This window comes from Lycium barbarum, chromosome 11 (assembly GCF_019175385.1).
Source record: "Lycium barbarum isolate Lr01 chromosome 11, ASM1917538v2, whole genome shotgun sequence".
Classification (NCBI taxonomy): domain Eukaryota; kingdom Viridiplantae; phylum Streptophyta; class Magnoliopsida; order Solanales; family Solanaceae; genus Lycium; species Lycium barbarum.
Window position 1 is genome coordinate 91,130,967 of NC_083347.1, and position 23,205 is coordinate 91,154,171.

General features: G+C 37.6%; 1 long non-coding RNA gene across 5 annotated transcripts; it reads left to right on the top strand.

Annotated features, from left to right (window-relative positions):
• The first annotated feature begins 16,012 nt into the window (after positions 1–16,012).
• LOC132619326 (uncharacterized) lies at positions 16,013–21,920 on the top strand. Of its 5 annotated transcripts, XR_009574683.1 has the most exons (6): positions 16,013–16,575; positions 17,460–17,747; positions 18,880–19,006; positions 19,097–19,389; positions 19,474–19,575; positions 21,223–21,920. It is a non-coding gene; the product is annotated as an uncharacterized LOC132619326 (long non-coding RNA). The 5 variants fall into 5 exon arrangements; XR_009574685.1 differs by having other exon boundaries at positions 17,460–19,006; positions 21,188–21,920; XR_009574681.1 differs by having other exon boundaries at positions 17,460–19,006.
• The last annotated feature ends 1,285 nt before the right edge of the window (positions 21,921–23,205 follow it).

Consider the following 23,205-nt stretch of genomic DNA (forward strand, 5'->3'; position numbering starts at 1 on the left):
GGCGCTACGGTAAAGAAGGCATTAATCAAGTAAAGGTACCGAAGTTCGAGTGACAGCAAAAATTAGACGGTACGAGTGTTACAAGTTAAGCTGCTATTATTTTTACTACAGGTTAAGATTGAAAATTTTAATACAACGATATTGGAAAAGAAAGTGAGTGAGTAGCTGGAAAATAAATAGATCAAAGTGTCAGAAGAAAATGAAAGGTAAGAAACCTCAGTGAGTGAAGCCCCCGAGAGAAATTACTGGCAAAGTACGAGACTATTTGGATAAAAATTTAAAGGTAGGTACCTAAAAAGGGTAAAGTGTGGTAATATGGAACAAGAGGAATGTGTGAGGTTCGAGAACCAATTTCAATAAGTGAGGCTAAAGAAATAGTGACTACGACAAGGAATGTGAAGTAAGAGAAAGAATGATAAAGCCTTGTGACGATGTTAGAAAATGTCGGCCCTTGAAAGGTATATAAAGGAATAAGTGTGCAGCCATATTAATGTGGATGCCTCAGATATGGAGGTGCCTTTCTGAAAAGATGACTTAAGAGTGAAGCGGAATTGCGCGTATAAAGTAATATTTCATGAACTTCAGAGTCGATGCCACAAATGGCAAAAGGAGAAAAGTGTTCAAGGAGGAAGGTTAAGAATGAAAGTAGAAAAGGTATACTAACGGATTAGTCGAAGGAAGAGGAGAACATTTGGAAATAAAACAAATGGAAATCCTTAATCATAGGAGTAAGAAGGATACTTTGACAAGTTAACGATAGGAACCCGATTACGCACCAAGGAAAGAATAAGGATAATGGGTCAACACCGTTGATTGGGAAATTAAGGGCGTGGAGCGAGAATTCATGTGAAGTCTGAAAGATTTGATCCTAGAGAGAATGGAATGAAATATAAAGAATGTGCATGGAAGACCGCTCGGTCATAGTACCATAAGTATAGTTAAAGGTACGATGAGCGAGGATAGAGAGAGTATAATCCGTAAGGGTTCTGTGCTGTGAGAAAAAGTAGCGAGACGTTCGAAAATATGGACGCATAGCTGCAACGCGAACGCGTAATTAAGAAGGACTACGAGTAAGTAAACTAAAATAGGTGAAAGGATTAATAGTGGATGGAAAAGTATGGGAATGTTGACAAGAATGATAATATAGACAGAAAATGAAAAGGAAAGCTTATGGTAAGAAGTTTCGATATGTTATGCACAGAGTTGGAAAAGATCTCACAGAAGGACTATTGGCATATGAGGAGCCCCTAAAAGGGGGGGGGGGGGGGAACGTATTACGTTAGGCTTAAAAAGAATCACAACATTTTCAAGCGCTGGAAAAGGAAATTTATTAGCTCGGGACTAGATTCCGAAACATGTCGGCACATCAAAAGGATACATGGAAGAAGTAGAAATGAATTGACAATGAGTGTACCGTGAGGCCGACATAAAGGGAAGGGTTGAAAGATACCTTAAGTGAATGCTTCATGCTAACATGAATTATGCTATGTTTATGCCATGATTTGAATCTCTCTTATCGGACAAATTTGCGTCGTACCTAAGTACGCAGCGACATGTTGTAAAAGTAATAAAAGAGCAAGAAAATGGCTACAAGCTAAGTGCAGAAAGGATAAGGGAGAAAATGATAAGATCCAAAAGATGTTTCGGACGGGAACGACTATTATAACAGAAGTATCAACAATTGGTAGTCTGAAATTTTGACCGAAAGAAAGAACGCAGTGCCTATGAGTAAAATAAAAGAGTTCGTCGGATACTAGAAAATGGTTCATAGACCATTAATTATACGGAATATGAGGATATACGCTACGAATTTATATGAATCATCGATGTGAAGCGATGCTCGATCACATTTGTAAGGAATCCCCACTGGAGAGCCAACAAGAAATAATGAAGGACGAACTGAGCGCCAATACAAAGAAATCAAAGACAAGTATACTTGTGTCGAGAAATGTGAGGGAAGGAAATAAATAAAAGTTGTAGTAAGAACTCAAACATGTGCGAACTAAGAAGTTAGGTGAATTCGAATCATAAGTCACCATAAGCGCAACTGGACTGCGAAGCATAATGAATGGCAAGGAAACAGTACGTACATATGTTTTTGGATAAATATTTAGAATGAAAGATTAAAAGGGATAGTGACGAAGACATAAAGAAACAGGGAGCGAAGAGAAGAGAACACCAAAAGCCGATGGGTATTTATAGCATGATAAGCGAGACTGCAATACTGTAGCTTAGATACAAACAAGGAACAACCTGTGGCCATATCGCATCATCAAGTGAAGATTACGTACCAAAGATGTGACTTTTGTTAAGGTATGATAACGAAACAATAACAGAGAAGAGATGACTTGGGAAGGACAGGAATACTAACTTGGTATGGTGGGTGAGAAAACCCATGACACGGAATGAGGATTCATGTAAAGACCGAGAAGTTCAATTATAAAAGAAAATAGGGTAAAAGATAAGGAATGAGCATGAAGTAAAAGATAACTATAAGAGGAACCCCCCCCCCCCACCCCCCAAAAGTGTTATAAGATCCCATAGGGCAGTTGAACATTCCAGGACGAATGTTCTAAAGGGGGGGAGGATGTTATATCCCGTATTTTGCACATTCGGATATTTTGAGATAATTGTGACAAGTTAAAGACAAGACTATATTTTGATCTTGTTTGGTATATAAATTGGTTATAAAAAAATTTGATGTGGAAATATTAAGAAAGGCTAGGGGTAAAAAGGGAAATTCGCAAGATGACTCATGGAAATATGGAGGGAGGCTAAGGGAAAATTTGGAATTTGGAAAATAAATCTTCATGAAGTGCAAAACAAAAACAAAAAAAAAATTGGGCTTGGTAAAAATTGGGTCAAGTGGCCGGCCATGTGGGGTGGTCCAAGGCCCACATGGAGGCCTAATATACATTCATAAAAGATGACCATTTAGTCACATTTTTCATTCTTAACATTTGGAAGATAGAAGAAACTTGGAGAAGACCCCAAACAAAGGGACTATTCGGCCAAGTGAAGAAACAAATTGAGCCTTCAATTTTGATCCAAAAAAAAAAAATTCTTCTAGTATTCCTACTAATTTGAAGGTCCTCTTTAATGTGGTATAATTGTTGGAGCAAGAAGATCTCTATTTGTTGCAAGTTCATGATTCTAGCCAAGTGGGAAATTGAGGGAAAAAGGTAAGAATTAATCTTCTTTTATATGTTATGAATGGTTTGGGTATGTTGTAGTATGTAGAAATGAATGAAAACCATGAATTTAGTGTGTTGGAGTGGTGGACGTGTGGTGTGGAGTTTGGCCGTGTGTGTGTGTTATGTTGTATAGGGATGATGAACTAATTTTATCTATTATTTTGGTTGTTGTTGCAATGATTCTATGATGAAAATGAAGGTGTAATGCTTCTAGTGAAGTTGTAATGATTGGAGAGTTGTTTTAGAAGTTAATGTGATTTGAATATAGTCTTCTTGTATTTATGGAAAATAATGCTGTTAGTGTGTGAATTGTAGGTATAATTCATGAACTTGAAAGAAGGAAATGTGTCGCTATTGTTCTTGCTGAATTTGAAGGGTTTCGGATGAAAAAATATGTTGATTGGGTTGTTGGAATATTATGTGAATTGTTAGAAGTATTCTTGAATCATGTTAGAAAGATTTCGGATTAATACTTGAATGTGGGATCATTGGCGTTAACTTGAATATATGTGATTAAATTGTATATAAATGAAATGCCGTGAATTGTGTGACAAGAGTTGTTGATGTTAGATTATGTTTTGGGATTGATTGTTGAAGTTGTTAGTATGATTGTTGGTAATGTTGTTAATAATTTGGCCGAGTTGAATTCTCGGATTGTTGATTGTTGATTTGGCCGAGTTAGATTCTCGGGGATGGTGTATTTACAGGGGAAATGCTGCCGAAATTTTGGCAGATTATAAGTGAATTTACTTGAAAGATTAAGACAAGTGTGTGACAATATGTCTGATGATTATGTAAATCTCCTTGAATGTAGACTAACGAGCTTGGGCGAATAAGCGTAGCTAATAGGACGTAGAGCAGATATGTAAGGCTTACCCTTTCTTTCTTTTGGCATGATCTTTACGAAACGAGCTAATGACGTATATGTATGATTTCAAAGAAACTTCCTATTCTTAGAGCCACTAGGATGGCTAATATTCTTGACTTCCATAAGTTGTTCCATATGGTTTTGATGCATATCTACGATGTCCAAAGTTTGTTGATATGTTGCCAAATGGCATTCGAAAGAAAATCGATATGACTAAAGTTTTTATTTTCAAATGCTAGCACGTTCGATTATTCCATTGAGGTTTTGATATATTTTGATACGTGCGTATGGCTCCAAAAGTTCTATTTGATTTTGTTATATCCCGTATTTTTTAACGTCAGATTAATTGCTGAGGTGGGACCCACACATCGAGATTTTTTTGGGACATCTGAAAATTCATATGAATCACATATGAGAAGTTAAACACAACTCAAGAAGGACCCTTGGGCCAAATCAAAGTGGAAGTCCTCCAAACGAATATTTTAAGAAAACGTTTTCGGGTGATCTGACTTCAAGGGGCAAAAACGGTATTATAAGTTTGGAATTTGGAAACGTACCAAGAAATAGAAGTTGTAGATAATTGAATTAGCTTTCCAACCATAGGTCGTGGGTCCCCAGGTGACGTCGGTACAAGGAGATATGGACGTTTTAAGGTCGAAAGGTCAGTGGGCTAGGCCCAACTCGGGACCAAACCGAGTTGGCCCAAAAAAATCAAAAAAGATAAGTGGGCTAAGGTTTGGGCCTTGTTTGGCCGTCCATTTGGTGTGGGATTAAGCCCACATCAAGGTTAATGAGTAAATAAAGAGATGACCAAGTCATCTTTTTCATCAAACTCTCTAGAATTTTCAAGAAAGTAAGAACAAGAAAAGAAGGAGAAAAACTTGAAGGCCATTTCGGCCAAGATCAAAAACCAACAAGAAAATTGATAAAAATTCTTCAAAAATCATTTTCTACCAAGTAAAGGGTGATTAACAAGGTGGAGTTGTTGTTGGAGCAAGAAAAATTCAAAATCATACAAGTTGTCAAGTTGTAGTCAAGTGAGAAGTTGAAGAAGAAAGGTGAGTTTTGATCTTGTTTTATGTGTTATATATGGTTTATATGTGTTGTAGTATGCTAAAATGGATGAAATTCATGAAGGAGAGAAATATAGTACATGGCCGTGTGTATGTATATATGTGTAGGAGTCATGCTTCAATTATTTTAATTAGTGTTTGGTTGTTATTGTTGTGAATGATATGTGGAAAATGGAAGTTGAATGAATTTTGAGAAGTTGTAGTGTGTATGTTGGTGTTGGCCGTGTGGTTATGGTGAAAAAAATGGAAGAGAATGAGTCCATTTTATTTAGTATTTTGTTTGTTGTTATGTTGTGGACTCTATGTTGCTAATGAATGTCTAGGAACCTTAGTGAAGTTGAAGTAGGTGGAGGTTCGTTTTAGAAGTTGTGTAAATTGAATGTAATGTTCTTGCATGCATGGAAGGTAATGTGGTTAGTATGATGTTGTTGGAATATAGATTATGAGGTTGTTATTGTTTTCATTAAAGTTAGAAAGTTTTTGGAAGAAGTAGTAAGTTGATTGAATATGGAAGTTGTTAGTATTGTTGTTGTTGGAATTGTGGTTGATATTTTGGCCGGGTTTGAATTCCCGGGATTGTTGTTGATTGAAATTAGCCAAGTTGAACTTGGTGGGATGGAGTATTTATAGGGGAAGCGCTGCCGAAATTTCGGTAGCCAAATGTTTCCTTAAGATTCTAACTCTAAGTACCCTAATAAGAGTTTTGGTAAACATGACCAATTTGCAGATTTTGACGAGATTGCGACGTGAATTTGGAATAGCAAAAGGAGCGGAAAGAGGTATGTAAGGCTTCACTCTTCTTTCTATGGCATGTCTTAGATGTAATAAGTCGGGTACGAGCCTCGGGGACAACCCTAGCCCCCGGAATCCGCACCTAAAGTTTTCCACTTTTTGTTCAATAGAATTGAACTAGAAAGTGTGCAAATGATGGAAAGACCTCTTAAACCCTTAGAACTTGCACGAGTGGGACCCGATTACCCTAGAACCCTCACAAGTAATGACATGACACGTAATATATGTAAATAACATACGCCACCCCCATCCGACCCGAGGTGGGCCCGCTACTCTCGGATTTTTCCTTACAGTGTTGCTTGACTTATTAGAAGTGAATCCAAAGGGAACTTTTGATCCCGAGTTCGTTACCGAACGATAAGTACTATGACTCCTCCAACGAGGACCCTTCCATGACGAGAATGATAACAATGACATTACATAAGAGGATATGCCTATGATACGCACTACCGGAACGACTCTATGACCAAGATAACTAAGCTAAGTATCTTATGTAAATATGAAAATGATAAATTAATTTTTGAATCTTATTTATATTCCCTAGCTATGCCTTTATTTTCTAAAGATTTCAAAGTCTATGAACTGTCATCTATGATGCCCACAATTTCATTCTACGTTTACTTTAATACTATTCTCCATTGACCATCTCACCTCAAAATATTCGTCCCTTCGAGGTGAGACAAGAGCGATCACGAGTATTCCATAATGTAATCGGAGGTCACCGGCCTTACGCCGCTCCGATGGCTATATGATTTTTCCTTGGGCTCCCTTGTGTGCTTATAGGATATATACATATAGAAAACATGTCTATGTATATAAGACATGTATATATATATATATAAAACATGTGTATGTATATAAGATATGTATAAGTATATAAAAGATATATATGTATATAAGATAAGTAAATGTATATAAGACATGTATATGTAAGCAAGCTATGTATATGAACCTGGGTTGGGGGGAAGGGATACATGGGGGAATGGGAAGGGAAACATGTTTCATTGCTACCTGATCAGCTGGCTTATCATCCCGGACGCGGGGTGCCCGGACGCGGGATATATGGGTGAGCCGGTGTATATTGGCGCTATGTGGGTGAGCCGGCATTGTTCGGCGCTATGATATGACCTACCATGTCATGACCAGACATGCTATGATAAGATATGCTATGGTAAGCTATACTATGACATGATATGCTATGATCTGCTACGACAGGACATGATATGACAAGCTATGCTTTGCTATGATACGCTATGATATGCTATGCTATGGTAAGACATGCTATGACACGCTATGCTATGACACGACATGCTATAACATGCCATGCTACGATATGAGGTACTATGTTATGATATACTATAGCCTGACACTCTATGACACGATATACTATGACGTGATATACTACGACAAGACAAGATAAGATATAATACGATATGATACGAGATGATAATATATGACATGAGATATGTTCTATCTTCTATATTCTATGACTCCATGACATTATTAATTATACATTATGTTACTGCTAGTGTTATCTTTCATGTCTTACATACTCGGTACACTATTCGTACTGACGTCCCTTCTTGTGGACGCTGCGTTTCATGCCGCGTAGGTCAGCAGATAGGCGGATTTGATCCTTAGGAGCCTTACCAGCAGTGTTGACAGCGCTCCAGTTGTTCCGGAGCCTCACTTCTGCGGTACTATTTTGTGTATGTATATTCGGGCACGGCAGCACCCGGCCCTTTCTATGTATAAGTGTACTACGTCTAGAGGCTCGTAGAGAGTTATGTACAGTCAGTTATGTACAGTCAGTTAAGTACAGTTAGATATATGGTGTTTTGGCATGATAATGTTGATGTATAAGTGATAACGAAGTTTATTAGTCTATGTTCAGAAGGACGCCGCTAATGTTAATGTTCAAAAAAAAAAATGGCTCTGTTTACATGGCTTGCTAAGAGGTAAAGGTAAAACGATAGACAAGGGGTGCTCGGTACAAGTATCGGGTACTCGTCACGGCCCCTAGACGGGTCGTGACAGAAGTGGTATCAAAGCAGTTCGGTCCTAGGAGTTTGTCTACGAGCCGTGTCCAGTAGAGTCTTGTTTATGGGTGTGTAGCGCGCCACACTTATAAACAGGAGGCTACAGGGCATTTAGGAAATATGACCATCTTTGTGTCCTAAGATCGTGCGATAGAGCTATGCTATTAGGTATCTATGTTCCCTTCCTAATCCTATGTTATGGTTTCAGTACTGTCGATGAAGAGATCAGCTTCAGATGATGGGGGCACCAGTAAGGCCCCTAGAGTATCTCCAGAGCCGAGTAGGGGGAGTCTCGGCTATTCGATTGAGTCAGATCCGTCAAAGGACCCAGCCACAACTCCTCCAGATTTTCTGACCCCCAGAACGGAGGATCCCGCGGAGGATAGCTATGATGCGGACCCGTCGGAGGATCTAGCGACAATTCCACCAGAGATTCTGACCCCTAGAGCAGGGGATTCCACAGACAGTGGCTATGATACAGATCCCTCAGAGGATTCGACGATGACTCCCCTAGAGCTTCTTACCTCCAGGGAGGAGGATAGTCATGGCACAGATCCGTCAGAGCACTCTTCTAGGACGACGGACGAGGAGGCTTCCGGGGGTACGCCAGTTACCCCCGTGATGGAGGACCGTGTCAGTCCGGCCACCTCGGAGAGTGCTACGAATTTCTCCTGTCCCTTGTTCCGGCCATCACAGAACCAGGAATCACCGCTATTCTCTTCGGACTCGGACGCGAGAAATGACGAGGGTCGGGCGAGCGATGAGCAGACAGACGAGAATGAAGAATATACTTCGCATGGTAGCTCCCTGGGCCAGGCTCGAGATTGATCGGCTACAGGTTTATAAGATTTTCTTTAAAACTTTCTATGTATACGTAATCTCTGCAGGAATACTGATTAATAACGGCAGGTAGAAATTCAAAAAGGGGTCAAAGGTTTAGCGGCTATAAGTAATGGCGACTGAGATGTCCCCGCCACCAGTGTGAGTTTAGAACCCCCGGTAAAAGATAGTTATATGTATGGATAGGAGTAAATAGCGAAGATTTAAGCAGAGGCAATATGGTACTTGTATGGTTAGGAAAGTGAAGATAGGAGCGGGACACGCCGTGAGGACGTTTTGGGAGTTGTTAGAACCCCGACTTACTTTAAATAATGTGACAAAGGCCGTACGGGACAGTCGGAAAAATTACACCAGCGTTCGCGTATTAAAATGCACCAGAGTTTCAAGGTTAAGCGTGCTCAGGTGGGAGCAATTTCATGATGGGTGACCCCCTGGGAAATATGCTGAAATTTTCACAAATGTGGGAACAAGAAACGAATGTGAAGCTAGGTAGTCCAATGTAAATTAGAGTGTGTGGAGTGGTTACAAACCCTATAAGAGTCATGTAGGCTGAGACGGACAAGACTAACGGAAGAGGAGAAAGCGTGACAGAAAGGGGACTTATTAACGTGGGGCCAACGTTCGGAGCTTACTCAATGGACTTACGACATAAAAGCGACCTAAGCGACATGTGAGATGTCTACGAAGGAGACCTCCCCGAAGTATTATGATACACTATGAGGCCAGTTTAACATTCGAGGACGAATGTTCTAAAGGGGGGGGGGGGGGGAGAATGTTATATCCCGTATTTTTTAACGTCAGATTAATTGCTGAGGTGGGACCCACACATCGAGATTTTTTTGGGACATCTGAAAATTCATATGAATCACATATGAGAAGTTAAACACAACTCAAGAAGGACCCTTGGGCCAAATCAAAGTGGAAGTCCTCCAAACGAATATTTTAAGAAAACGTTTTCGGGTGATCTGACTTCACGGGGCAAGAACGGTATTATAAGTTTGGAATTTGGAAAAGTACCAAGAAATAGAAGTTGTAGATAATTGAATTAACTTTCCAACCATAGGTCGTGGGTCCCCAGGTGACGTCGGTACAAGGAGATATGGATGTTTTAAGGTCGAAAGGTCAGTGGGCTAGGCCCAACTCGGGACCAAACCGAGTTGGCCCAAAAACATCAAAAAAAATAAGTGGGCTAAGGTTTGGGCCTTGTTTGGCCGTCCATTTGGTGTGGGATTAAGCCCACATCAAGGTTAATGAGTAAATAAAGAGATGACCAAGTCATCTTTTTCATCAAACTCTCTAGAATTTTCAAGAAAGTAAGAACAAGAAAAGAAGGAGAAAAACTTGAAGGCCATTTCGGCCAAGATCAAAAACCAACAAGAAAATTGATAAAAATTCTTCAAAAATCATTTTCTACCAAGTAAAGGGTGATTAACAAGGTGGAGTTGTTGTTGGAGCAAGAAAAATTCAAAATCATACAAGTTGTCAAGTTGTAGTCAAGTGAGAAGTTGAAGAAGAAAGGTGAGTTTTGATCTTGTTTTATGTGTTATATATGGTTTATATGTGTTGTAGTATGCTAAAATGGATGAAATTCATGAAGGAGAGAAATATAGTACATGGCCGTGTGTATGTATATATGTGTAGGAGTCATGCTTCAATTATTTTAATTAGTGTTTGGTTGTTATTGTTGTGAATGATATGTGGAAAATGGAAGTTGAATGAATTTTGAGAAGTTGTAGTGTGTATGTTGGTGTTGGCCATGTGGTTATGGTGAAAAAAATGGAAGAGAATGAGTCCATTTTATTTAGTATTTTGTTTGTTGTTATGTTGTGGACTCTATGTTGCTAATGAATGTCTAGGAACCTTAGTGAAGTTAAAGTAGGTGGAGGTTCGTTTTAGAAGTTGTGTAAATTGAATGTAATGTTCTTGCATGCATGGAAGGTAATGTGGTTAGTATGATGTTGTTGGAATATAGATTATGAGGTTGTTATTGTTTTCATTAAAGTTAGAAAGTTTTTGGAAGAAGTAGTAAGTTGATTGAATATGGAAGTTGTTAGTATTGTTGTTGTTGGAATTGTGGTTGATATTTTGGCCGGGTTTGAATTCCCGGGATTGTTGTTGATTGAAATTAGCCAAGTTGAACTTGGTGGGATGGAGTATTTATAGGGGAAGTGCTGCCGAAATTTCGGTAGCCAAATGTTTCCTTAAGATTCTAACTCTAAGTACCCTAATAAGAGTTTTGGTAAACATGACCAATTTGCAGATTTTGACGAGATTGCGACGTGAATTTGGAATAGCAAAAGGAGCGGAAAGAGGTATGTAAGGCTTCACTCTTCTTTCTATGGCATGTCTTAGATGTAATAAGTCGGGTACGAGCCTCGGGGACAACCCTAGCCCCCGGAATCCGCACCTAAAGTTTTCCACTTTTTGTTCAATAGAATTGAACTAGAAAGTGTGCAAATGATGGAAAGACCTCTTAAACCCTTAGAACTTGCACGAGTGGGACCCGAATACCCTAGAACCCTCACAAGTAATGACATGACACGTAATATATGTAAATAACATACGCCACCCCCATCCGACCCGAGGTGGGCCCGCTACTCTCGGATTTTTCCTTACAGTGTTGCTTGACTTATTAGAAGTGAATCCAAAGGGAACTTTTGATCCCGAGTTCGTTACCGAACGATAAGTACTATGACTCCTCCAACGAGGACCCTTCCATGACGAGAATGATAACAATGACATTACATAAGAGGATATGCCTATGATACGCACTACCGGAACGACTCTATGACCAAGATAACTAAGCTAAGTATCTTATGTAAATATGAAAATGATAAATTAATTTTTGAATCTTATTTATATTCCCTAGCTATGCCTTTATTTTCTAAAGATTTCAAAGTCTATGAACTGTCATCTATGATGCCCACAATTTCATTCTACGTTTACTTTAATACTATTCTCCATTGACCATCTCACCTCAAAATATTCGTCCCTTCGAGGTGAGACAAGAGCGATCACGAGTATTCCATAATGTAATCGGAGGTCACCGGCCTTACGCCGCTCCGATGGCTATATGATTTTTCCTTGGGCTCCCTTGTGTGCTTATAGGATATATACATATAGAAAACATGTCTATGTATATAAGACATGTATATATATATATATAAAACATGTGTATGTATATAAGATATGTATAAGTATATAAAAGATATATATGTATATAAGATAAGTAAATGTATATAAGACATGTATATGTAAGCAAGCTATGTATATGAACCTGGGTTGGGGGGAAGGGATACATGGGGGAATGGGAAGGGAAACATGTTTCATTGCTACCTGATCAGCTGGCTTATCATCCCGGACGCGGGGTGCCCGGACGCGGGATATATGGGTGAGCCGGTGTATATCGGCGCTATGTGGGTGAGCCGGCATTGTTCGGCGCTATGATATGACCTACCATGTCATGACCAGACATGCTATGATAAGATATGCTATGGTAAGATATACTATGACATGATATGCTATGATCTGCTACGACAGGACATGATATGACAAGCTATGCTATGCTATGATACGCTATGATATGCTATGCTATGGTAAGACATGCTATGACACGCTATGCTATGACACGACATGCTATAACATGCCATGCTACGATATGAGGTACTATGTTATGATATACTATAGCCTGACACTCTATGACACGATATACTATGACGTGATATACTACGACAAGACAAGATAAGATATAATACGATATGATACGAGATGATAATATATGACATGAGATATGTTCTATCTTCTATATTCTATGACTCCATGACATTATTAATTATACATTATGTTACTGCTAGTGTTATCTTTCATGTCTTACATACTCGGTACACTATTCGTACTGACGTCCCTTCTTGTGGACGCTGCGTTTCATGCCGCGCAGGTCAGCAGATAGGCGGATTTGATCCTTAGGAGCCTTACCAGCAGTGTTGACAACGCTCCAGTTGTTCCGGAGCCTCACTTCTGCGGTACTATTTTGTGTATGTATATTCAGGCACGGCAGCACCTGGCCCTTTCTATGTATAAGTGTACTACGTCTAGAGGCTCGTAGACAGTTATGTACAGTCAGTTAAGTGCAGTTAGATATATGGTGTTTTGGCATGCTAATGTTGATGTATAAGTGATAACGAAGTTTATTAGTCTATGTTCAGAAGGACGCCGCTAATGTTAATGTTCAAAAAAAAAATGGCTCTGTTTACATGGCTTGCTAAGAGGTAAAGGTAAAACGATAGACAAGGGGTGCTCGGTACAAGTATCGGGTACTCGTCACGGCCCCTAGACGGGTCGTGACAGATTTGATCCATAACGATATCCGAAAGATACTTGACATGATTATGGCTTTGATTTTCCAAAAATGACTTCTGAAACGCTTGTAGAACGTTCTATACTTCAAACGCTCATAACTTTCTTATACTAATTCGGATTGACCCGAAATTTGTTTCTGAGCCTTCAGGGGTCGGTAAGTATACTTATCCATCGAGTCTTGATTTATGTGCATATGGTTTCTCACTACTCTGCTCGTGCATACTACTATTATATCGTTCGCCAAGTCCCGGGCCGGTATATATCGTGCGCATGGTTCGCCAGGTCCCTTGCTTGAGGGCCGGGTGCCATATATGTATTCCGGAGTATGATGTGTTACGGTGTTATGATGTGTTCATGGTTCGCCGAACCATATATGTGTATATGTATATTCTGATCTTATGATGTGATATTATGATGTGTGACGGAGATTACGGAGCAAACCTTCTGGAGTATGATGTGTGTGGCGCCAAAGGCAGGGTGGCGCCACGTTCCCCGGGTCCCGCAAGGGGCCGGATACCGTTCCTGGCATGCATGATTCGTGTTTCCAGTAAGTTGTTTTGTTATCTACACATCGTGCTTATTTTCTGTACTAACCTTCTGCACGTGCCACAGCAATATGATATATGTATATGGATCGGGCTGCACGTTCCGCAGCAAATACATTTGTGGATCGGGCCGAACGTTCCTCGGCACTAATATGTTATATATATGGATCGGGCCGTACGTTCCTCGGCACTATTATGTTACATATGAATCAGTTATGTGTATATGTATATGATGACATACGATGTTGGCACGCACGGTCTGTGTTTGGAAAGTACGCATTTTGGCACTCTGAATGATCTACTTATTTTTTGTACTTCTTCTGACACATGACATCGGTATACACGATTTGCATTCTGAAAAATAAGTATTTGGTATTCTGAAAATGTACTTACTTTTGTACTGTTTGTTTCGATTATGGTTCTGTTTTCTGTATTCCATGCTTTACATACTCAGTACATATTCCGTACTGACCCCCTTTTCTTCGGGGGCTGCGTTTCATGCCACGAAAGTACACCCAGATGAGTAAAGGACATTGCTAGAAGATGCCTCAACTGGATTGGCAACTCCATTTGCTCCTGGAGTGTTGCCGAGTCAGAGTATATGTGCTATGATGTTTTGTTCGAAGTTAGAGACTTTGCAGACAGAGTTGTGGGTATAGGATGTCAGTTTTGTAAGCGGCTCCATCAGCCGATGTGTCATTTTATGTTATGTTACAAATTCCGTGTGATTACAGATTTGACTTGTTTCTGAAAGTTTCCAAAAACATTTATTATGTTTGTCATTTTCACAGATTAACAGAATCAAACGATAAAAGAAAGATTTTGAAAGCTTACTATGTATTTCACTTTTATTTGATTTCAGAGTCCGAAGAGATTATGTAGGTAATAAGAGTCTGTTGGTTCGCTCGGCTCCGGATATGGGGTTGGGTGCCCATCACACCCTAGGGAGATTAGGGTGTGACAAATTTCAACCCGAACCTTGGCCATACTTGGCCTAGTTCTACTCTTTGTCTCTAAATCCAATGCTAGGGGAATCCCGATTGGACTAATAATTTGTTTTAAATAGTGCCAAGTATGTAAGTGGAAAGGTAGTTTAGGTAATAGAACCCATACCAGAGTTAATGGGTTGTCTTCCTCCGGTGTGAAGTTTGGGGTTCGTTTGCTCAACCACATCGTCTGACCATCGATATCTATAGCATGTCCGAAGTAAATGGTGTTAAAATCTTCCTCATTGTAGACGTGGATGAACACATTCTGATTATCATAGACCCCAATATGAATTTTCCCTTTGATAGGGATTGATTCTTTCACTGTAGCTTGAATTGTTTCAATTTGGGGTCGGGTTTTTAGGAATCTGCCATTAATAGTGAATTTGCATTCCTTTGCCATTGATCCATGATAGTCGTCACAATCAAATAATACTGCTAGTACGCCATTATGAGTTGATACATCCGCAAATACTGATTCTCTTTTTCGAGTTGAAATCGATTTTCCACCGGCAACAACAGAGAGATAATTGGGTTTTGTGGGAATTTCTTCATTGGGTGTTATTGCTTTGCCATTTAGATCCGGTGGTTGAGTAGGACGCGCCGGGCATCCCTTCCATCAGAGTCGCGTGAGACTTAACAATCGGATTTTGACAAATTAGGGATTGTTAGTAAGAGAGAGAAGAGAGAGAAGTTTGTGCAAGCACTACTTCTTTTGATTTATGAAAGTCTAAATATTGTTATCCGTGTAATTTATTGAAATATAAATATTGTTGTTTGCTATACCTCTTCCGTCTCAATTTATGTGATATAGTTTGACTCGAAGCAGAGTTTAAGAAAGAAAGACTTCTCAAACTTGTGGGCCATAGATATTAAAAGGGGAAATTTTAAGTTAAATTATTTCTAAATATAGAAATGTATCATAATTTTTATGAACGACTAAAAAGGAAAGTGTATCACATAAATTGGGACAGAGGGGGTAATATTCTTCTAATCTTTAATTTTTCAGATGTGAAATTTAGTGCTACACTCATTAATCGGGACCTATGAAAACAATTCATGGAAACAAAGTGTGTTCTCTCAAAAAGTACAATAAAATTCTATATAATGTGAAAATTAAAATATGATGTGTGGAATTTTTACATGGTTGATTTTACATAATAGTAAGTATTTTAGTTATGTATTCGTCTTTGCATATTCAGACGACATCCAATTATTATGAATTCTAGTATTAATATTAATTTCATACCCGGTGCACTAAGCTCCCGTTATGCGCGGGGTCCGAGGAAGGGTCGGACCACAAGGGTCTATTGTACGCAGCCTTACCTTGCATTTCTGCAAGAGGCTGTTTCCACGGCTCGAACCCGTGACCTCCAAGTCAGAATCAATTTCATACCCAAGCTTTAAAAAAAAATAGTTATAAATTTTTTTCAGACTTAATTTGTATTTTGTAGTTCAAGAATATAACTTAGTGCAGTTAAAATTTATTATTTTGTACAAATAACTAAGTGTAATTAAAATATTACTATTTTTTATAATAATTTAATAACCAAGGATGCAAATATAAGTACTAGTTACTACTTACTAGTAATATAATAGTATATATTTGAAAGTGTCCATTGAAAAAGCAAAACTTCAGAAGAAGAAACTAAAAAAAAAAAAAAAAAAAAGCAAAATTATATGGCGCCTAAACCCTCCACCTCTAAATTATGGACACTCTCGCGCCATTATTGTAGTTTCTTATTCTCTAATTTCAACCCACGTTTAGCATATCAATACTTATATGTAAATCTCAACTGAAAGAAAATCTCAAGCTACAGTATCCCCAATTTGTCTGTCACTCTTGAATTTTAAGTTTCACAATCCTTTCGGCTAACTGGTAAGTATTCTATAATCAATCTTATTTTCCCCTTGTTTATTTGATTTGATCAGTCCATTGTATATCTTTTTGATATGCTTTATTTGTTTGGTTAATGTATAGCATTTATATAGTTTGTGGTTGATCGGTTATTGATAGAAGAAGAGACAATATATGGCTATTTGTGTTTTTGAATCTCCTTGATAAGGCGATTTCTCTAAGATAGCTGTGAAGTGGGCTCAAAAATTTTGTTAGGTCTACTAATTTCGTTCCCCCTACAGCATAAAACTTGTTTTTTTTTTTTGTTTCCTCCGCTAGTTCCTTGTTTTAAAAAATAAACACTCTTTTCCGAAAAACTGAGGAACACCGGACCTTTTTTGTGTTTCCTTTTGTCCTTCATTGTTGCTAGGAAGATGTCTTCCAATCTCTCTTTAGCTATCTAAACTAATGATATAATTAGGATAAAATTCATAAAAACCTTTCTACAAAAATAAGATTTTTATAAGAGTTAGAGTGACAGAAACATAGTCTATACGTTGTTTTTACTGTTGGGTTTTTTATTTATTGAATTTGAGATCTTGTCAATTAACATTTCTTTGTCACCAGTATAAGTATCTGTATTAATAGTTTTTCAGGTTGTTTGTTTGAACCGTTATCCCTCGCTCTCATTTTTGTGAGAGAAGTTGCTGATTCTAGAACTACATTAAGAAATAGTGATGGAATAAATTTGTTCCTCTTCAAGTTTTTATCTTTTTATCTGCCATGTCTGAATTAAAATATGTATTCCTTAACTTTTCAAAGACATCTTGTTCTTGAAGTGATATGTCAATTAATTACTCATTCCTGTTATAACTAGATCTGATCATGATTTTCATTAATTATGTTATTTGATCATCTACATGTAGCTTTGAAATCGCAGATATGGCACCTAGGGGAGGTGGACCAAGTAGATATTCTGAAAAAAGGAATGTGAATCCGCTGGCATCTCATCCTATGTTTACTCTCGCACCTAATCAAACACCACTATCACCTGAATCCTCGGCACCAGAAACACCACATTCAGTCGCAACAGTCAATAGATCTGTACCATCATCATCTTCTGGGCTTGATACACCTAGAGATGAAATAGGATCAGCAAGATCTTCAAATACTATTGATGGTACTCATATCCAAATTGAAATCGTCCTTGGAGGGTAAGAGTACAAGTGCCACACCATTTACATTTTTATTAATTTTGGTTTCATGCTTATATTGTATGTATCAATCCATCTTTGTGAATTGATATGAGATTGATGTTTAGCATCTACATATAGTATACATACTCTGGACTAATGGTTTGGGGACGATTTTCTTGTTATTGACATGTAAAAAAACTTATTTGTTTTAAAGAAGACAATTTAGTTGTCATACCATGTTTCTGAATAAAATGACTTTGATTATGAGTGGATAGTCTATGAGTAATTTTGACTACAAAAATCTTCCTGTGATATTATCAAACAACAAGATCGTCTCTCACTATCTGCATATAAAGAGGTTGAATTTTGAACTAGTAATTATTTCATTTTCATTAAGTCTATGAAGAAAGAATGTTGCGGTCTATAGATGTCTACGTTGAGCTCTTATGCATATGCAATCTTTGTGCTTTGATAGTTGTTGTTCTGCTCTAGCACCAGGACGTTCTTACAAAGAAACTAGAGGAATGGCACGAGCTTCTTATCTTTTTAAATATGGCAGGCCAAGGACTTCAAATGAATAGGCCATTTGATTTATCTGTTGTAGCAACAAGGTGCACTTGTTCAAGAAATGGGAGAAAGTTGAGAGCTTATCTTTTTTCAATATGGTGAACAATGGTTGGAAATCAATATATGCTTATGGAGTTGTCTTATTAGTCAAACCATTTGTCTTATATTTTATATGAAGTAAGGCGACTGTGGCGATGAGTAGTACTAAAACAGTGGTAGAATTGATGGCATTATTAAGGCCTTCAACATGAATTTATCTATGTGTTTAGCAATGCCACGTATATGATTTCTTGTATGTGGTGTATGTTTCATTTGATAGTGCACTTCATGTTTCCATGTCATTAATTGTTTGCTTAAATTCTCTTGATGACTTTGTTGCCCGAGACTCGACGCTCACGCACTTTGTACACATGTTCCCTTTAGAATGGCTGCAATATTATCTTGTCCTAGTTTCTATGTAGTATCAAGGGTTGTTTCACTAGACCTATTGTAGTAGCAAGTAATCTGCCTTATTTTATCGCTTATGTGTTATCTTTTACCTGACTGGTGAGTGTAAAATTGTTATGCTTATCACTTATTCAAGCCCGGATCCAAATAATAACGTAGCTCGAGTAGTCACAAAAATCTTCAAGGAGAAGCTGGATCACGAAGGACATAATTGGAAATTCGTTACACCAGAGACAAAGGATTTCTATTGGGAGGAGTTTAAGGTAAATTTTTACTAATTATCATTTCAGTAATGAACTTTGTACAATTAAAACAATTCCATGTATTGTTTTTCTTTTGTTCTTTTAAAACAGAAAAGATTTTGATGGGATATTGCAATTGAAGGTTCCATAAAGGATGCGTTTATGAGCATATGGTGCAGAACAATACAAGGGTATGTTATCTGAAGCAAGAGCATGTGAGAAGAAGCGCAAACATATCTTGGTATCTATTTGGGATAGGTGGAAGCCTCATTGGGAGACTGAGGCTTTAATCCAAGTTCGCACGATGTTCAAAAAATCGACTAAGTGAAAAAGGTGGCGAAGGATCTGGCCCCTCACGCCATACAGGAGGCTCTAGAACTTACCAAGAACATGCAAGACTACTGGTATATTCATTTTTAAATAGCTAAGTTATAATTTCTTCAAAGCTAGTCCTTATGTATTAATCTGGTAATGCAATTTCATTTTAGGGTGTAGATCTAGAAAGACCACCTCATCCACATGAGCTTCTGAAGAAGACACATCTCAAGGCGAATAATGAGTTTGTGGACCAGAAGTCTAAGAGCACATATGTAAGTGATAAGCGTTGCTATTTTTTTTTTCTGGACATAAGCATTGCTATTTATCTTTCTAGATTTGTGTCGAGTTTTTGGCTTAAATCATCCCTCATGTTTAACCCTAATTTGATCATGAAATTAAGCCATTAAAAAGTAGAGCTTTTGACAAATTTATGATCTGAGTTTTAATTTGAAATATGCTTGATATATGATTTGGATCAGTTATATAATTGCTCGTCTAACCCATAGAATACAATCCAGGATAGACTTAAATCAAAATGCCTAAAGTATTCGCGAAAAAGGGAAGAAAATACTTTATGAAGTTTGCTGCTTCTTTTTACCTTTTTGGAAGTTTATTAAACATTGTTTCTCTAAACAAGGTTATATTTTTTGTTTAATTATGAACATTTTATACTATATTGTTGTTTTAACTGGTGCTAGCAAATCCACTATCTCATGTAAAACTTTTATCTAAATTTATCATACGTTGTTAATTACGATCCTGCAAAGCATGTCTGAGATGAATGCACAGAGAATAACTAAAAATCTTTTGCGCTAACAGTTGTCACGTTTCTTTTCTCCAATGTTACAAACAATAGAAAACTATCTATTTTCGTACATGATGTTTATTTAATTTTTTTATTTTTTATCAAGGACTGTAAGTGCTCTGCTTTTCATTTATTTACATGGTTCTGTGCAATACCTTCTATTAGACTATGGTAACTATTAGCAAATTATTTATTTATTGGTATCTCATTATTAAAAGACGTCTTGTTATTGCGTATGACTACAAGGAAAACACACGGGAAACCATTATTAGGTTTTTTTTCTTCCAAAAACTGTATGGAAATACTCACTGCTTTGAGGTCATAATTATTTATTTATTGGTATCTCATTATTAACAGATGTCTTCTTGTTATTATTATGTATGACTACAAGAAAAACACATGGGAAACTATTATTAGTTTTTTTTATCTTTTCAAAAAACTGTACGGAAATACTCACTGCTTTGAGGTCTCTTATGACCTTAATATCATGCGAAACCTTTTTATTGAAGAAGAAAAACAACATTACAATTGGCAAAACAAGATGTGCACTATCAAGGTAAGTGGAAGGTGCCATATTAATAGTCGTCTACTAAAAGTTCTACAGGAACTAACCAATAAACTAATTATGACTTGTAGAGGAGGAATTAGCTAAGAAAATCAGAAGGACCTGCTATTTTAAGTGACTTCCAGTCTTTTCTTTTAGTTGATTCCTTATAATTCCCAAGCATTGATTAACTAGTTGCTCAGATGGTATTTAGAGTCCTTCTGGTCACCTTAGTGTCTCTTTCTTGCGGTGGTTCCCTTCTCTCTGTAACCTCTTTCAGTTACATAATTGCGTATCCAAGCTATAGAACGTGTGTTGAAAAATACTATTCTTCATTTGAAAAGTGTGACAAGTTGACGCCAAACAAGTAATGCAATTCGTATGGGAAAAGTTAGATGTTATATCAAATAATTGTTTCCTTACAGTGTTATTTTAACATTTAATGTTTCTACTTTGTTGCTTCTGATTATTTCTTGATGGTTTTTCTTTCGAAAATATTATTATAATATTTATGTCGTACTTTGTTGCTTTCAAGATGCCGTAATATCTAAGATTGCATCTGCATCACAGCTTGAAGATGGATCCCATGAGCCTCCAACGGTTAATTTCTCACAAATTTATTTGGATGAAGTGGTGGGGTTAAGACGACGCGCATTTATGGTCTTGGTTCTCAAGCACCTCTTTATAGACATGTTGGTGCATCCTCCACTTCAACATCTTGGCATCCAGATCTAGACTTTGATGCTCGGGTGAATGAATGTGTCGGGCAACATATGCAAGAAATGAAGGAAGAGATGAAGAATGAGATGAGAGCAGAGATCAGAGAAGAGATTAGACAAGAAATGGAAGAAGAAATGCGACAAGAATTGCGTGAAGAATGAGACAAGAAGTGCAGCAAGAGGTGACTGAGCAAGTTGATCAAATACTCCAGTCACGTATGTCTCTCATCACGTATGAAGAATTAGAGAAGAGATTAGACAAGAAATAGAAGAAGAAATGCGACAAGAATTGCATGAAGAATGAGACAAGAAGTGCAGCAAGAGGTGACTGAGCAAGTTGATCAAATACTCCAGTCACGTATGTCTCTCATCATAGCCGGCTTACCTAGCTACACCTTCTTCTCGTAGACGTGACTCTTCATCAAATAATGACAAGAATCCTATTTAGATTTATTTAGAGTCTTTTATGTTAGACACACTTTGGATCGTTTATTAACTTTATGATGGATGTTATTGTTTAAGAAATAGCTATAGTTTTTTTAGATTTTGTAAAGCTATAAACTAATATGAATATTAAAAATGAAAATTTTAATATTTAATTACTATTCAATTTGTCTTAGAGGACTACAACGTATCAAAAATTAAAGTGAAATACCTTCTGGATCAGTTGGAATTAAGTTTAGAAGTTGATCTATACTTTTGGCCCGTCGAAATTTGGCGAAAGACCACTTGGAGCTTCCCCTTGTAGTTCTGTGCAACTTCGATGAAGGATTACTTTATGCGCACTCTCACAGTTTTGCTTATGTATTCATCACAAACTCCTTCCCCTCCCCCCCCCCCCCCCCCCCCCCACCCCACCAAACACGATAAAGGGATCGTTATGATCGTTATGAGTCCAAAAGAGGGACATCATAAAGAGGATTGAGAAATAAATATATCAAGAAGCCTTTAGCTTCGGCGGTGATCTGAAAGACATCCATTTGTAAATAAATTTTGGTTGAGATACTAACTTTATTGCTTATTTAGCTTTAACACTTGACGAAAGAACTAACTTTATTGCTTATTTAGATTTAACACTTGGCGAAAGAATGCAAAAGGATCTCTGTACTTTAGTTCAAGAGACGTGTAACTGGATGTTAGATCCAAATATTGGATATGAAGAACTTGGAAGCGATCTCGAGCCTAATATGAAAAAGCCTGAGAAAATGGTAATGTCTTCTCACTTGGTCAAAAAAGTGATGATGTCATCTCATCAAGTATATGCAAATGGTTGTTATCTAGCAAAAGTTTATATAGGAATCAGAGGTAACTTCTGTTATAGCAAAAAAGATATTTAAATTGTTTTTCAACCTTTCAATGCTGCAGTGTTGCTTTTCTGAGAGCATATGTGGATATCTATAGGAGAAAAGAAAATTCACATCAAATTTGCGGGAACTCCTTCAACTCTCATGCCATCTAATGAAGGGCCTGGAGAAATATAATGGTTAGTTTTGTGTGCTTAACTTGCCAATATGCTTTGTTGTTACAAGATTGTCAGGTGGTTTCACATTGGAAAGGCTTCTAATGGCAGTCAGAGTTGTAGTTAGTTCTCTTATACGTAGTTGATTACATACTATCGAACTGATGTTCTACTTGTGTAGAGTGCGTTTAAATTTCTTTACAATGTTTGTGCCTACATATATTCACAGAGATCTCATAGGAAAATATTATGAGGTGGACGCACAAATACAATTTGTTTGATAAATATAAACCTCATATGTGCTTTTGCTGTTTATAGAACATTTTGACTTTTCACTAATATTTTTGAGTGACACATTTTTGTGTTGGTGCTCCT